General features: G+C 40.6%; 1 protein-coding gene and 1 pseudogene across 8 annotated transcripts in view; one reads left to right on the top strand and one right to left on the bottom strand.

Moving 5' to 3' along the window:
* The window catches only part of LIMS1 (LIM zinc finger domain containing 1), a 152,206-nt gene that overhangs the window by 35,612 nt on the left and 98,812 nt on the right, over window positions 1-17,782 (bottom strand). The gene's annotated exons all lie outside the window — the stretch shown is intronic.
* Window positions 4,385-7,337, top strand: LOC114199378 (dual specificity protein kinase TTK-like; annotated as a pseudogene).

Here is a 17,782-nt window from a genome sequence, read left to right as displayed (position 1 = left end):
GTTTTCTTTCAACAGACAGTGAGGAAAGAGACAAAGGTTGGCTGGCCAGAGAGGACAGAGTTGCAATTAACATGCCATTTTGCTTTGTCTGTTAAAATTGTTTCCTAATTCTGGATTGCACAAGCAAAAAGAAAGTATTTATTACAACAGAGACAAGAGAGTGAGAAAGAGATAAGACGCACATCTTAAACTAACTTCAAAGAAAGGCACATTTGTTACCTGCCTGTATGGGCGCTGCTTATGGATCATGAGCAAAGCAGGGAATAACCTCTCTAGCTTTGTTACTGTACGTTGGAAATAACTGAAGAGAATAAGTGAAAAACATTATCACCTAACAATAAGGAAAGAACAGACTTAAAGAACCCCCGTATATACCAGTAACTGCCTTCCCAGGGCCTCCCACTCATCCCAAATACTCAGACCAGACCAGCAGTGACTCAGAGGCTGGGACTCCAGAAGGTTCTTTGAATCTGATTCTAAAACCTTCTTACACGAAACTCACCTAAAAGTTAGAGATTCTCTGGTGTTGAAGACAGAAGCACCCCAAACCTTGTGCTATTTTAAGAAGTGTGTTCATATTCCTCATAAGGAAAATGAGGGAAACACAACTCAATCTCAAGATGATAATTTTCAAGAAGTAAACTGCAGGCACGCTTTCCACCCGAAAATCAACAATTAAAATATAATGTTTCTAGTGAAAGCCGGTGAGGTAAAAATTCCTCATCTGGTGTCTGAAACCATCCTGGTTTTATTCTTGATGCCCGTAGTAGAAGGGTCCCTATTCAGAAGCCATCGGGTGAGAGCTGCTACCCGCTCTCCTCAGTGCCCTGAGGGTTCTGTGAAACAAGACAGGTCCCGAAGGTGCTCTGCAGCTCAGGAATACTTTGCCCACAACAGGCACAGATTATTGCAAATTATAGTTCAGTTTCTCAATCTTAACAAATTTAACAAGTACTGACAACCTACTTAGCGGCCTACTTCTCAGGAAGTACAGCTTTCTGGACAATCTCTAGAAATTTTCCATCATTACTCAACCAGCGAATACCCATCCACAGACTTCAGCGTATAGAGGACACAGAGCCTAGGGAAGGTGCAGGAATGAGACTGAAATAAAGCTCCTTAGAGTATCTCCCCCTCCTCCATGACACTCTTGACAGGTCTACTTTATTAAGAGACATTCTGAACCACGTGCAGAGAGAAACCAACAGAGTTCAAGACTTAGGGCACCTTTCTCTCCCTGGCACAAGCACAAGAGCATTGACTTGCTGCCTGCAACTAGCCACCCTGTCTCTGCAATAATGATGACACTCTCATCCCACAAGGCAACCCACTACAGAAGGAAAGAGACAAAATTAGATCGGGAAAGTAGCAGAATGTGTGGCAACAAGGCAAAGTCAGTAATAACAGAAAATTAACGAAGGACATGAACAGCCTCGGTTTCTGGAAGCCCTATGTATATGGAAGTGTGAGCACTCTGAGACAGGATCACTGGGCTGCACTGTTGTTTGGCAAGTTGAATTTCTCCACCCCCATCAACCCCAAAGCAACACAGCTTGTTACAGAGCATTTATAAAAGGCAGAGAAGACTCACTCATATTCTTGCCATCCAGAGATAAGCACTGCAACATGTTGATCTCTATTCCTTGTGAAATACATATACAAATGTATACAAAAATGTAAATAAAAGCAGGATTGTTGCAAGGTGATTGTTCAGAATTATCTTTATTCCTAGTACTGGACATAAAAGGACATAAAGTTCTTTGGATGAATACCACTGCCCCCTTTTCCCTGAACTTTCTGCCTATCTGAAGCTTGCCCAATCCTCAAATTTCTATTCAAGGTCTTCTCTAAGAAGCCCCCTCTGAGCATTCCAGCCTGTACTAATCTGTTTAGCATCTACAGAGCTCACTGGGTATCCTGCTCAGTGAGTGGGTAAGATTTTAGTCGATTCCACATTGTGTTCTGTATTGCAGAGGTGCTCTTCTCAAGAATACCATGAGCCCTTTGGTGTGAAAACTTCTAGAGTCTTTGCATCAAACACCCTTTTCGTAGGCAACTGATCAAACTGGCCCTTTTGTGAAAAGTTGCTGCACAACAGAGTTGGGGAGGTGCTGGTAAGCTGCCACCCTCCCCAGAAATTCAAGACAACTCAGAGTAGCTTTAGTATGTACTTCAGCATGATGTTCTCTTATCAGTAAAGAGAACTCTCTTAACTATCATCAGTGCAGTCTGAAATCTATAAGCTTTCTAACATACTTTCTCTTACTAGATCCCCATGGTTGCTCAAATAAGTGGAGTGTTTGGTCAACTGAAAAAACATTCTTAGAATTCTCTTTCATAGGCTGGGCAATTTTTCTCTGATTTTTCAAACAACCCCACCGGAAAATGTTTCTGTAGCAGATCCTCCATTATCCAAATCATTTCTCCCTATAATTCATACTGTGACCCACTAACACATATTCTCACCCCTAAACATCTTTTTAAAAAGATATCTTGTATCCTGACCAAAATAGATGAATTTGAGAAAGCCTGTATTTCAAATATAGAACAGTATTTTTAGCTAAGAGTGTTGACTTAAGAGAATGCCCCGCTTACCAGGGAAATCCTTCAGTGAATCCACAGGCTCCTTATATGGCTGGGATGGCCATCAGCCGCAAACTTTCCGGCTCTAAATGACATTCTTATTTTATTTCTGACTCAGCCAGGGATATCTCACTGAACACTGACCTTCAGCTAAGTTGGGAGAGGAAATCAATGGGAGTTTTTATTTTGTCAATAAGATTAACATGAGGTCTACTTTCCTCAATGATAAGGTAAAAGAAAACCACGAGAGTTTCAGTATGGAGGGGTAGAAAAAACCCCGCTGTAGTCAAGTCAAGTGAAAACAACCCTTTTAAATTTCAATCTATGTATCTTTCATCTCCACTTGTTTTATTTTTAACATAGAACATATTTTTCATTTATATTTTATTGCATTAAACATTTGAAAATACTGGATAGGATTAAGCAGAAGAACTGAAAAAATTTTTTTTGCAAACTTTAAAAAGGCTTCTTCTCTTTCACTAACTTCAAGTTTTGTGACGTGCATATAGAAAGACAAGGAACTGTTTTAACTACCAGGACTGAGAGTTACTATTAATGTGATCAAAAGATGTGGAAATGATTTAAGGTCACAGGAGGCCTGAGCACCTAGTGATGTCAGTATAAGGCTATCTACACATAGCTAGAGCTTCAGTTTCTCCCAGATATCTTTTGCATATTCCTCCTCTTCTTCTGGATCCTGTCTTCAGCTCTTTTCTCTCCGCATACAGCTCACTATCCTCTGTCACAGAATGAAGTCTGGGTTTTTGAAAGTAGTTTACAGGGTTAGGCAGGAAGCTCTTTGTTCAGATCCTCTAGCTCTTTTCAAAGAGACAAAGTCTATGAATCCAGCAATAATATGTAAGACGATCATGATGACTACAAACAGACCCCCTCATTTCCTGATGGAAGATTACTAGAATATTTTTGGCGTGCTGGGAAAGTGGTCTTTTCCCTCTGCCTGCTGGCCCAAGGGCCCTTCACAGCAGAGGGCGCTGGAGAGACCGACCGAAGGAAAGGGTTTTGCACGCTGGTCCTTGCATACTCTCTTGGCAAGCTCCTGGGGGGCAGAGCTTTCTCGGGTCTAGCCTCCAGCAGCACACACAGCTTCTTCAGCGTCCAGCTCGTGTGGGCATAGCAGCCAAAAGCAGCCAGTTGGCAAGCAGCTTGCCTGGTGGTTCTGCAGCAGGGGGCCTCTGGCTCCTGCAGTGAGTGGCAGCCCACAGCACGCTGACTGAGCTGCCTGGCCTCTCCAACCACCACACTGCCCACCTCCCCCACTCTCAGCAGTTCTGGAATGGAGCACCCTGTGGCCCCCTGTAGGGAGGCTCTCCTACAAGTGCAGTCTTCTAGCATGTTTCACTGGTGCAGCCCCACAGCAACCTCTCTGCTGTCCCCACGAGCAGTGAGTCCTGGGTGGGGAGGAGGGCCCCTCCCTGCTAGCTCTTTTTAGCCCTGGAGTGGTAGCTGCCACGTACAGCTGCTATTCCTATAGTATCAGCCTTCTCTCAACTTCTTACTAGCCAGTCCCTTACTACTGCAAACCCCTGTTGGAGTTAATAACTTTTTAAATCTTTTTATTAAACTTTCCTCCTTCAAATTACTGTGTGGTTTTTCTCTCCTGATTGAATCCTGATTGAACCTCGGCCAATATGAGAGGCCAAAGTCAGGACTCTTAACTGACTGTTCTTAGACTGCATCTGGTCCTTTATCTAATATGAGGTATCTGTCTCACTTAAAACAACGAAATCTGCATTTGAAACTAGAAAGGGACGGGAGGAGGAGGACCCAGGAAACATGAGAAATGGAGGCTGAGGATTTAAGTGGCAGAGAATTGACAACTGATTCCGTAATGAACAAAGTGAGAGATATTAAAAATAAATTTAAAAATGAAGACCTTACTGATGAGCTAAGCTTGCATAAAGTCCCTGCTGATACTACAGATGACTTGGGAACTGTTAACCAAATTATGATGATGGCAAACAACCCAGAGGACTGGCTGAATTTGTTGTTCAAACCCCCTAAATGATGCTCTTTCAAATAAATTGATTGGTCGTTACAGTCAAGCAATTGAAGCCCTTCCTCCAGGTAAATATGGCCAAAATGAGAGTTTTGCTTAAATTCAAGTGAGATCTGCTGAATTAAAAGCTATTCAGGAGCTGGATGATGCCCATTACTGCTTTCAGATGGCCAGAGCAACGTGCAAGAAATTTGTTTTTGTGCATATACCTTTTGTACAATTTGAGCTATTGCAAGGTAATTTCAAAAAAAGTAAACAACTTCTTCATAAAGCTGTAGAATGTGGAGCAGTACCACTGGAAATGCCGGAAATTGCCATTCAGAATTTAAACCTTCAAAAGAAGCAGCTGCTCTCAGAGGAGGAAAAGAAGAGTTTATTAGCATCTACAGTACTGACTGCTCAAGAATCATTCCCCAGTTCACTTGGACATTTATAGAATAGGAACATCAGTTGTGACTTCAGAGGAGAGACTAGGAAAGCCAGGTTTTTGTATGGAGAGAACATGCCCCCTCAAGATGCAGAGATAGGTCATCGAAATCCCTTGAAACAAACAAAGCTAAACGGTTGTGCCCATTTGGAAGAGTCCCAGTTAACCTTCTAAGTAGACTGGATTACGGGAAGACAGATGGTTCAGTTGTACCAAGTCTTATAAAAAGACAGATGTCTGGATCAGAACGCTGAGATATGATTGTGCTTGGATGTAAATCAAGTGAAAATGATTCCAGTGAATTGAGAAATTTAAAGTCTATTCAAAATATCCATTCCAAGGAACCTCTGATATCAGATGAGAAGAGTTCTGAACTTATTACTGAAACTGAATCAAGCCTTCTAACAAAATTAGAAGAAACTAAGGAACATCAAGAACCAAAAGTTCCAGAGAGTAACCAGAAAGAGTGGCAGTCTATGAGAAACCCAGAATGTGTAAACCTGAATCCTGCTACATCTTCTAATCAGTGGTAGATTCCAGAGATATCCCGAGAAGTTGATACAGAGCAGAAACAAACCACTTTTGAGCAGCCTGCCTTTTCGGTTTCAAAGCAGTCACCACCAATATCAGCCCCTAAGTGGACTGATCTAAAATCTATTTGTAAAACACCCAGTAGCAGTGCCTTGGATGATTACATAAGCTGTTTTAGAACTCCAGTTGAAAAGAACCACCTTCCACCTGCTTGTCAGTTGTCTACACCTTATAGCCAACTTGCCTATTTCCAGCAACAACGGCAGCAAATACCTGCTAACCCCACTTCAGACTTTACAGATTTCCGCACCCTCTTCAACAAATGAATGCATTTCGGTTAAAGGAAGAATGCATTCTATACTGAAGCAGATAGGAAGTGGAGGCTCAAATAAGGTATTCCAGGTATTGAATGAAAAGAAAAACAGATACATGCCATAAAATATGTGAACTTAGAAGAAGCAGATAATCAAACAACTAAGAGTTACCGGAATGAAATTGCTTACTTGAATAAACTACAACAACACAATGATAAGATCATCTGACTTTATGATTATGAAATCACAGACCAGTACATTTACATGGTAATGGAGTGTGGAAATACAGACCTAAATAGTTGGCTTAAAAAGAAAAAATCCATCAATCCATGAGAACGCAAAAGTTACTGGAAAAGTATGTTGGAGGCAGTTTACACAATTCATCAACATGGCATCGTTCACAGTGATCTGAAACCTGCTTTCTTTTTTTTTTTTTAAAGATTTTATTTATTTATTTGACAGAGAGAGAGACAGCAAGAGCAGGAACACAAGCAGGGGGAGCAGGAGAGGGAGAAAGCAGGCTTCCCGCTGAGCAGGGAGCCCGATGTGGGACTCGATCCCAGGACCCCGGGATCATGACCTGAGCCGAAGGCAGATGCTTAACGACTGAGCCACCCAGGCGCCCCCTGCTAACTTTCTGATAGTTGATGGAATGCTAAAGCTAATTGACTTTGGGATTGCAAACCAAATGCAACCAGATACAACAAGAATTGTTAAAGACTCTCAGATTGGTACAGTTAATTATATGCCAACAGAAGCAATCAAAGATATATCTTCCTAGGGGTGCTTGGATGGCTCAGTTGGTTAAGTGACTGCCTTTGGCTCAGGTTGTGATCCCAGGGTTCTGGGATCGAGCCCCGCATCGGGCTCCTTGCTCGGCGGGGAGCCTGCTTCTCCCTCTCCTGCCTGTCGCTCCCCACTGCTTGTGCTCGCTTGCTCTCTCTTTCTCTGTCAAATAAATAAATAAAATCTTAAAAAAATACATATATATGTCTATCTCAAGAGAGAACGGGAAATCCAAGTAAAAGATAAGTCCCAAAAGTGATGTTTGGTCCTTAGGCTGCATTTTGTACTATATGACTTATGGGAAGACACCATTTCAGCATATAATTAATCAGATTTCTACATTACCTGCCATAATTAACCCTAATCATGAAATCAAATTTCCTGATATTACAGAGAAAGATCTTCAAGATGTGTTTAAGTGTTGTTTGATAAGGGACCCTAAACAGAGGATATCCATTCCTGAGCTTCTGGCACATCCATATGTTCAAATTCAAACTCATCCAGGTAACCAGATGGCCAAGGGCACCACTGAAGAAATGAAATATGTTCTGAGCCAACTTGTTGGTTTGAATTCTCCATTTTGAAAGCTGCTAAAACTTCATATGACCACTATAGTAGTGGTGAAAGTCATGATTCCTCTTCATCCAAGACTTTTGGGAAAAAATGGGAGAAAAAATGATTTGCAGCTACTCATAAATTGTCAGATATAACTTGTAAAATATATCGAACTGTTGTACTCTTGATTCTCTGTGGAAATCTGCTCTTAAAGACAACTTCACCCTGAAATGTCAATGGCAGAAAAATTCAGTGGATTATCCTCAAAAGAAAACTGTAAAAATAATAACCGCTAATGATACTGTATATATTAAATTGTAGAATTGTTTTCTCTCTTTTATGCTTTCCTGTAAATCTCCTCTATTTGATGCCATTTCACACTTAGAATAGTGGGTGAACAACTGAAATATATTCTGAAGAACTATGTAAATAAAGCTTTGTAGCATAAAATGAAAAAAGAAAAAATAGAAAGGGATGGGAGGAGTGGATTATAACATAAAAAAGTCCAGCATAATAAAATGGTCAGTTAGAAGGGAGTTCAAGCCAGTTGACCTCTCTCTGCTTCTCCAAGAATAGACTTATCATTCAACTCGGGGCAAGAGGATAAGGCAGCCCCCACTCTCCCTCACCTCCCCAGTACAGAGCAGGCATCCCTTCCAATGAGCACTCTCTGGTACAAGGGGCATGTCTGGGGACCAATTTGGGTTCTTCTAATATTTTCACACTAGGTATTAGCCCAGGAAAGAGGCAAACAAGGGGACATACCTCCGTTTCAGTCCTCAAGAAACCAAAGAGGAGAATAGAGGAACCTATGTTAACCTTCAGTAAGCTCTCACTCATCTTCAAGACTGTAAGGAGGCTGATGATAAGAACTGCAAGCTTCCTGAGCATGTACTATGTACCCGCTCACGTGGCTGTGGGGTATTCTGTGCTACCTGCTGTGAGTGCTATACAGGTTTCCTTGGTCACCGCTATTCCTGTTTTCCTCACTGTCATGACAGTCTTGCTGTTAATACCTAAGCAGCAGCCTGGAAAGGACCTGAAAAGGGCCATGTGCACTGCTTAACACTGACTCGTGTGCAGCTCTGCAGGGGTGGTCACACAAAGAGCCCATCTGTGGCTACAGCCAGCACAGTTCCAGGAGGGCCTGCAAGGCAGCCCTGTGAGGTCTCCAAGGCCTGTCCCACATTTCTGAGCTTCCACGTTTTCTGAGGGGATTGGGCAAAATCTAAAATGTAATACAATAATATTCAAAACAACTTCTGTCATAAAATGTGCTTTTAAGAGATGATACATTACCTTATTATCTCTTCTATCTCATCATCTACCTTGCTTTCACTCCCCATATATACGAAAGCTGAACTGAATGGTGGGCACAAAGAATGAACGGGAGTCACTGAACTGTGAGTGCGTGTGAAACATGGCAGCAGCCACGACAGGGAGCGGAACGGCCCTGAGGTCCTTCTTTCCCTTCCCTTTACAGACATCCTGGTAGCAGCTTTCTGCAACCCTCAACAGGCTAGTGTTGGACCATCTTCACAAGAGCTGTCTTTGTTCAGCCTGCTTTGCCCCCTCCCCATTCTTGCAGGACTCCCTGAGGACACTGCTCCCTCCTCTTCTATCTGCCACAAAGAGGCTAGACCCATCACCCAGTTTCCACCCCAACCACAAACCTTCCAGAAATACTATTTGTAAAGAACAATGTGTAAGAGAAAAATCAAGAAAAAGGCTTGGGAGAGAAACAATACCATCAAGCTCACAAAGACTATTTCAGTTGCTTTTATAATTGGGGTTTACACATGTGCATGTGCACCCATGAGTGTGTGTTGTCTTTTAATATTTAATTACTTAAATCATGTTAAATAAAACTTAAACCTTCCTGGCCGTGGACATGGAGACTCTTGCTCTAATCCTTTTACAAACAGAACTGACGCCAAAGGTTTCAGTTTAGGACAGCAAACGTGTACTTGGATGACTGTGTCTATCCAAACCTTTAACTGAGCACAGCAACACGTAAAACAGAACAATCTCTTTTCATGGCATAAATAAGGAAGCAAAATGTCATCGAAACTAACTTGGTACCAGGTCAAATTCTAAGCTGGGACAACAGAGCAAAATAATTGAGTTCTCAAACAGCCTGGAATCTAAGTAGGAAAGCAAATCAAATGATGAAATGCTGAGAAGGGTTCACATAAACTAATAAAACCATATAGTCTGAATGTAAGTAAGTGAGCTGTCTAGCCCTCAAATGATCGTATCTGTGATAGCTGCGTCAAAAGTCAATGATCTGCCTCTATTAAAAGGGGGAGTAATTTCTACTCTTCCACAGATAGCCATATTCCAAACTAGTAGAGACAAATGACCACATGGTTATTTCAAGCAACAGTTTTATCCTTTCAGATAAAACTGCTCTGAAGTAAAGGAAATAATTCTGTGTTAAAAGGATAAATGAAAAACAAAGAAACACCAAATCAATCACTAAGGGTTAAGATGCTGGCAAAAGTGAAGGGACGGAACAGTTAACATTTTAAAAGGGCAAAACCCAAATTCTACACTGCTGTCATGATAAACATTTAAGTCATAAGGGATGCATGAATGCTTTCAGGGACAGAGGGGGAAGGGATGAGGGGGAAAATAATGTGGTACAGTTTATTACCCTGAGCACAAATATAATCAGTGCTCAATATCATAATGGCTCATAAAGTAATGTGTTTTCTCATCCAGAAATCAATTTGTATACTTGCTATGCAGGTGCAGATTGCCTCTAGGCAAACTGCTTAAACACATATGAACAAGCCAGTTTACCTTTCCTTTTATTTAATGTTTCCATGTAAATGGAGACAGGCTGAGTCATTATTACAGAGCCCAGAGGCCATAACCCAAGGGGCTCACTTTTAGCTCTGTAAAGCAGTTTCAGACAGTCAGACCGTGATTCACATTTTGGTTCTTTAGTAACATTTGCATTCCCTCTTATATTTTCAAGACTGAAGAGGCAGAGAAAGAAGCCGGAGGTTTTTCTGCAGCTCATTTACCATTCATTTGACCCTAAACATCATTTCGTGCCATAAGGTCTGGCACTGCCTGGCAAAGAACAAACTGTCCCAAACCGTGAGAATTCTGAGTACATGCGCCCTTGGGTATTCTTTCTTGATTTCATTATACTTTCTGAGAATCTTGCACTTTAAAAAAAAAAATTTTTATTTATTTATTTATTTGAGAAAGAGAGAAAGAGAGGAGGGGCAGAGGCAGAGGGAGACTCTCAAGCGGACTCCACTCTAAGTACAGAGCCCCAGGTGGGGCTTAATCCCAGGACCCTAAGATCATGACCTGAGGCAAAATCAAGAGTCAGATGCCCAACTGACTGAGCCACCCAGGCACCCTGAGAATCTTGCACATTTTAAGTGGCTCCAGCACTTAACTTTTAACAAGGTGTCTTTTTTTTTTTTAAGATTTTATTTATTTATTTGACAGAGAGAGAGACACAGCGAGAGAGGGAACACAAGCAGGGGGAGTGGGAGAGGGATAAGCAGGCTTCCCGCGGAGCAGGGAGCCTGATGCGTAGCTCAATCCCAGGACCCTGGGATCATGACCTGAGCTGAAGGCAGATGCTTAACGACTGAGCTACCCAGGCGCCCCAACAAGGTGTCTTTCAAGGGAGAGAAGTTAGGTGAATTCCAACAAATTCCTAATACCAGGTACTCAGGAAGCAAAGCAGAACGTTTGTTTCTCTTTACAAATGTTTCTGCTTTGCAAACAGATGTGTCTTCCCAAACAGTACAAATGGATTTGATATCCAAAATGAAATACAATAAACCTTCCTTGAATAACTCTAAATCTGTTAATATTATTCAGTAGGTAAATGGAGAAACTCAAGCTCCTAAAAATAAGTGACTTGCAAAAGTCAATTACTAAGTGGTGATACCAGATACTGGACCCAGTCTCTGCTAACCCAGGCTCAAAAAGCTATCTTAAATGGCCTACATTCCACTGGCCAAGTTTTTATTTTCAACATAAACTGTTCTACAAATGAAACAAATCCATCTCTGCCATGGAGGTAAGAGCAGTAAATGAGATGCTCAATCCAATCTCTTTTGATACAAATTGTAAAAGGCTTAATAATTACCATAGGTATAGACATCCTAGTTAAGGTAAGGGTCTCATATCTCTTTCCACCCTCCTCCTCCCACCAAACTTCCAAATTACACATGCCAGAGCCACAGATGCTGATATCCTGGTTGGGTTTATATGTCACTGACAGGCAAGTAGCTGACAGACTATTGTTATAGATGCTGAGTAGGCACAACCACTGATAAGCCCAGCAAGTGATAAATTCTAATGTGATAATTACATGTGAGGAGGGAAAAGTTAAAACTGTGTCACTTGGGGTTCCTGGGTGGCTCAGTAGGTTAAGCTTCTGCCTTCGGCTTGGGTCATGATCACAGAGTCCTGGGATGGAGCCCTGCATCAGGCTCCCTGCTCGGCAGGGGAGTCTGCTTCTCCCTCTCCCTCTACCCCTCCCCTCCCCCCTGGCTCGTGCTCTTTCTCTCAAGTAAATAGATAAAATCTTAAAAAAAAGGGAAAGAATGCTTAAAAAAATAAAATTGTGTCACTTATCATGATACATATCAATTATAAACTTAATTACTGAAGATTTCAAGCATATATTAAACTAGTGAGAATAGTGAAATGAATCCCATTAAATCCAACTTAATGCAAAAAGTTCTCAAACCATGACCAATTTATCTATCCTTCAAACATAAAATATTTTGAGGCAAATTCCACACATCATATCACTTATCCATAAATTCTTTAGCATGTAACCATAATATATATTTAAGCTCTTATTTCCTACCAGGATGTAATGTAGCACAGTAAATTTTGAAGGAGGCTCAGTACAAAGATACTTGACTTCCACTGTTTCAAAATGACAGACTCTTAAGTGCAAGCAGGCTGTCCTCCACTAGTTTTCACAACATGCTGAGATGCCTCAGCAGCTGCCACAGGACCAGGGGAAGGTTCAGGCAAAGAATCCGGTCTAGCCATCCCGCCCCTTTCCTTCTCATCACTTCCACAGAGCATCACTGCTTTTGTTCTGTATACCACAGTGCCCAGGGAAATTCTGTCTGGAAAAGAGTCTTTTAAAAGCTTCTGACTGGACCTTCTACTCCTTTCCTGAGATTCTCAGATACCTGTTTTTTGTTTTTGTTTTCTGTCTGTTCCTGTAAAAATCGGAAGCTCAAAACATGGACTGGTTTTCTGAAACAGTCTGATACTTTACCACTTCTATTATGAGTGAAAGTTAACTCATTGGTATATACCAGTTTTAGCTGGTAATTGAGTTGATCAATCTCAGTTGCTATTTCTCTATATACAGCTCAGAAGATCACCCTACGCTCATTCATAGAGAAGCATCTTGCCTGGAAACAGTCCTGCAAGTCCTTCTTTTCCCCCTCAAACACGGCTGAAACATTACAAATGAGTGGCCCACACATAGGCTGTGGCCCAGTTCTAGTTCCATGCATATTCATGCTTCTTCCTTATAGTACTGTCATTTTTTCATTCCCACTACACCCCTAAGCAATCAGAATTTTGATAATAAAACATACCATTTCATCTCAGTATCATTCAACAATGCCTTCTTTAAGTAGTTATAATAGCAGATGGCAATATAAAGATGTACAGAGGTTGACAGTAGTAAGTTTACCATAATCATGGTGGCCACAAAACTTATCAGTATCAAATAGACATTTTTCCAAAGAAGGCAAACCGGTGGCCAAAAAACACATGAAAAGATGCTCAACCTTATTAAACATCGGGGGAAATCAAAACCACAATGTGGTATCACTTTACACCAATCTGAATGGCTGTTATCAAAAAGACAAGAAATAATAATTGTTGGTAAGGATGTGGAGAAAAGAGAACCCTCGTGCACTGTTAGTGGGAATGTAAACTGGTGCGGTCATTCTAGGCAACAGTATGGAGGTTCCTCAAAAAATTAAAAAATGGAACTACCATATGACCCACTAATTCCACTTCTGGGTATCTACCCAAAGAAAGCAAAAACACTAGTTTAAAAAATATATGAAAGGATAAAGAAGATGCGCTATGTATATTTTATATTGGAATATTACTCAGCCATAAAAAGAATGAAATCTTGCCATTTGTGACAGCATGGACGGACCTACAGGATATTATGCTAAGTGAAATTAAGTCAGACAGAAATAGACATACCATATAATTTCACTTACATGTGGAATCTAAAAAACAAATGAATAAAAAACAGAAACAGACTACATAAATATAGAGAACAAAATGATCGTTGCTGGGGGAGAGGGTGATGGCCAAAAAGGTTGAGGGGGATTAAGAGGTACAAACTTACAGTGGTAAAATAAATCACAGGGATGAAAAGTATAGCAGAGGGGATATAATCATTAATACTGTAATAGCATCCCCCCTTAACCTGTGATGTTTAATTCTCCATCCACTGACCCCTACTCTGTTCTCTATAAATCCCACTTTTCCTCACTGTAGTTGGAGTTGAGCCCCATCTCTCTCCCACAGTGGGAAACCCCACTGCAGTGGTCCCTGTACTTAATCTCAACGCTGAATATCTGCCTTACTGTTGTTTAACAAGTGTCACTGGATATTGTTTTTCTTTAACAATATTAACCCCTTTGTGGAGCCCCCTCATCTGCAGTGTAGTAGGCTGGACTTCCTGACCTCCTTCTAATGAAAGCGGTAAGTCATTTCTGAGATTTGGTTATAAAAAGACTGTGGCTGCCCTCTTGAGCCCTCTCCCTCTTCTGGATCACCCCCCCTCCCCTTGAGCCTTGGGCCTTGAGAAGACTACAGCCCTGATTGAAAGCTCAACAGCAGTATCACAAAAGACCCTGAGTCAAAGTCACTGAATGAAGACCTGGATTCCTCACTCACAGAAAGTGTGAGATAACAAATGCTCATCGTTTTAAGCCTGCTGTCAGTAAATGAGTACCCACAGGCCAAATGTGGCTCACTGTCTGCTTCTGTAAATAAAGTTTTATTGGAACACACACAGCTACACTCATTCACTTCACACATTTTCTACAGCTGTGTTCACACTACAACAGCAGAGTTAAGTAGTTGTGACACAGAACATGTGGTATGCAAAACCTAAAATATTTATTATTTGGCCCTTTACAAATAAATGTGTCACCTCCAGTTGCCCCTAAGTTTGGGGGTAATTTGTTATTCAGTAATAGGTAACTAATGCACTCTGATCTTACAGCATCATAGCTATTCCTCTAGATATATAATACCTTTTAATTATCTCTGTATGTCTGTTTTTTCCACCATATACAAGGTTCCATGTTAGTAGATAATGTTTTCATCAACTTCATAACCCCATTTCCCTGGCACACAGTAGGGCCTTAATCAATGTAGACTGAGCCAAGAATGCCATTTTACCTACAATATGGGAAACTCACGACCTAGCAATATATCCTTTAAATAAAGTACATTATATTGAGAAAAGCCAAAATTACAAGTGGTGCTGAATAGCTATTACTTCCAGTTGAATCCATTTTAAAGGTGTTTGTTGATTGCCACAGAAACAATGATTCTAGATCTGGGAAAACTGTTATCTTTTAAACTGGCTGTACTTTTATAAAACCTCATTGTTTAAAATACCTGTACATCAGTTTATATCAGATACTTCCAAGATTATTGCCATGAAACAAAGAATATATTTTCCAGCACCTGGAAATGTTACTGAAATTTTCCAAAACACTGCAGAATCTCAGTTTTGTCCCAACAAACTCTGCATATCAGAATTAAAAACTAAAGTTGGCAGCAGCAGCTGTCAAACATAAGTCAACATCCTACATGCAATGATTCATTGTAGCTTTCTATCTCAGTCTGGTTCCCTTTGCCTTCTGTTTGCCAGGGGCAGGAGAACAATACTGTTGGCAAAAATAAAAACTTGGATATTCTTGTAATGTTCAATTTTAAGGAATATATTCATTATGACATATAAATGTAATATTTTTAGTTTTTTAAACTTGGATATTTTCTCTGGCAAATGTCTACAAAGAAGAGGCAGAAAAATTCCATTTTTGTTTCAATCTTATTACCTACACGCAAGCACAGGAGGTTAACCTTCACTTTTATGTTCAGTGGTAAATTTTTAACTTTTAAGATATGATCAAATATATTCAAAACTTCCACGTAAGAAAACTTACTCTAAAACCTAAGTGAAGCCTAAGTTTTGTGGTTAAGAGCTCGGACTTTGAACACAAGACACAAATGGGTGTGGCCTTGGGTTCGAATCCCAACTGCCCAAATTACCAACCACCTGTCTCTAGAAGTCCTTTCCCATCTCTGTGAGAAGGGGGAAATACACAGCACCTCACAGCATTACTGTGAGGATTCACTGAGGCTGTGAACCACTTACCATATAGCCAGAAAAGCACTAAATGGTATGAAAGGCCAAGATGATTTCTAAAAATAATTAATGAGTTTATATTTATATGGGACATATGTATTAATAATCTGTGGGTTTGGGAAAGACTTTAAATAGGACACAAAAAGGACAAACTTTATACACAGAAAAAAATAAAGTATCAAAATAAAAAAACCCTCTGCTTTTCAAAAGATACTTATAAAAATGAGAAGATAAGCCACAGACTGGGAAGAGACATTTGCAAAATATTTATCTAACAAAAGACTTATACATAGAATATAGCAAACACTGTTAAAACTTAGGAACATCCCAATAAGAGATGGGCAAAAAAATTGAACATTTTGCCAAAGATACACAGATTGCAAATAAGCACATGAACTGATGCTCAATTACATAAGTCATTAAGAAAATGCAAATTAAAACCACAATGAGACACTACTACCCACCCTCAAAATGGTTAAGATTGAAAAAAAATTTACCAAACCAAGTGTTGGTGAGAATGGGGAGAAACCTCAAACACTGCTGGTGGGCATATAAATGGTACAACCTCTTTGGAAAGGAGTTCAGACATTTTTTTTTTAATACTTATAAAAAAAGGACTTATTTATTTGGGAGAGAGAGAGAAAGAGCACGCGTGGGCAGGGAGGGACAGAGGGAGAGGGAAAGTGAGAATCTTGAGACAGACTCCCTGCTGAGCATGGAGCCAGAGGACCCTGAGATCATGACCTAAGCTGAAATCAAGAGTTGGCCACTTAATCTACTGAGCCCCTAGACATTACTCAAAAAATTTAATATACATAAGCTACCCAACAACCAGTCATTCCATCCAAGAGAAATGAAAGCACATGTCCCTGCAAGGACTTGTACAAGAATGTTCATAGCAGCTTTATTTGTAATAGCCAAAAACTGGAACCAACTCAAATGTCAACCAACAAGTGACTGGCTAAACAGACTATAACATATCCCTAAAATGGAACATCATTCAAGGATACAATGGAATGGACTGCTGATATAGGCAACAACATGGACGGATCTCAAAATAAGTATGCTTAGTTAAAAAGCCAGTTCAAACAAAGAAAACATTATTGTATGATTCTATTTATATGAAAGTCTAAAAAATACAAAATAATCTAGAGTGACAAGAAGCAGATCAAAGTCCCTAGGGATGCAGGGAAGGATTATAAATGGGCATGAGGAAACTTTGGGGATGACGAGCATGCTTATTATCTTGATTGGGGTGAGGATATCACTGTGTATACTTGTCAAAATTGATCAAACTGTACATTAAAATTGTGCACTTCACTGAGATTCATTAGTTCAACCTCAATAAAGCTGTTTCTTAAAAAACTGCACACCAGAATGATTTTTAATGTTTATACACTACTGTATGAACAGACCACTACTTATGGGTTCAATTCTGTCCCCCAAAAAGATATGTTGATGTCCTAACCCCTGGTACCCATGAATAGGGTCTTATTTGGAAACAGAATCTTTGCAGATATAATTAAGATGACTGGTGTACTATTACAAAGAGGAGAGGAGACCAGAGATAAGACGCACCCACAGGGGAGAATATCACGTGAAGAAACGGACACATATGGAGGAGACAGTCATAAAAGAGACAGAGGATGGAACGATACATCTATAAGCCAAACAGTAAATAAGCATTGCTGGCAGAAGCTAGAAGAGGCAAGGAAGGATTTTTTCCTTCAGGTTTCAGAGGAAGCATGGCCCTGCTGACACAATGATTTCTCACTTTTAGCCTTCAGAACTGTTACACAGTAAATTTGCTGTGTGAAGCCACCCAGTTTACGGTACTTTGTGACAGCAGCTTTATGAAACTAACATAACAATTAAAAAGACTTAAGGAGTTGGGGTGTACCTGGCTGGCTCAGTCAGTAGAGCATGTGAACCTTAAGTTCGAGCCCCACACTGGGTGTAGAAATTACTTAAAAATACAATCTTAAAAAACCTTGAAGGGCACTGGGGTGGCTCAGAGGGTTAGGTGTCCGACTTTTGGTTTCAGCTCAGGTCATGATCTCAGGGTAGTGGGACAGAGCCTTGCATCCAGCTCTGCGCTTAGTGTGGAGACGGCTGGAGATTATCTCCCTCTCCCTCTGCTCCTCCCCATG

The sequence above is a fragment of the Eumetopias jubatus genome, unplaced genomic scaffold (genome assembly GCF_037043125.1).
Source record: "Eumetopias jubatus isolate StellerSeaLion01/CBP00866 unplaced genomic scaffold, mEumJub1_p1.0 scaffold_9, whole genome shotgun sequence".
Classification (NCBI taxonomy): domain Eukaryota; kingdom Metazoa; phylum Chordata; class Mammalia; order Carnivora; family Otariidae; genus Eumetopias; species Eumetopias jubatus.
Note: the sequence above shows the minus strand (reverse complement) of the source record. Positions and strands in the feature narration are given on the sequence as shown.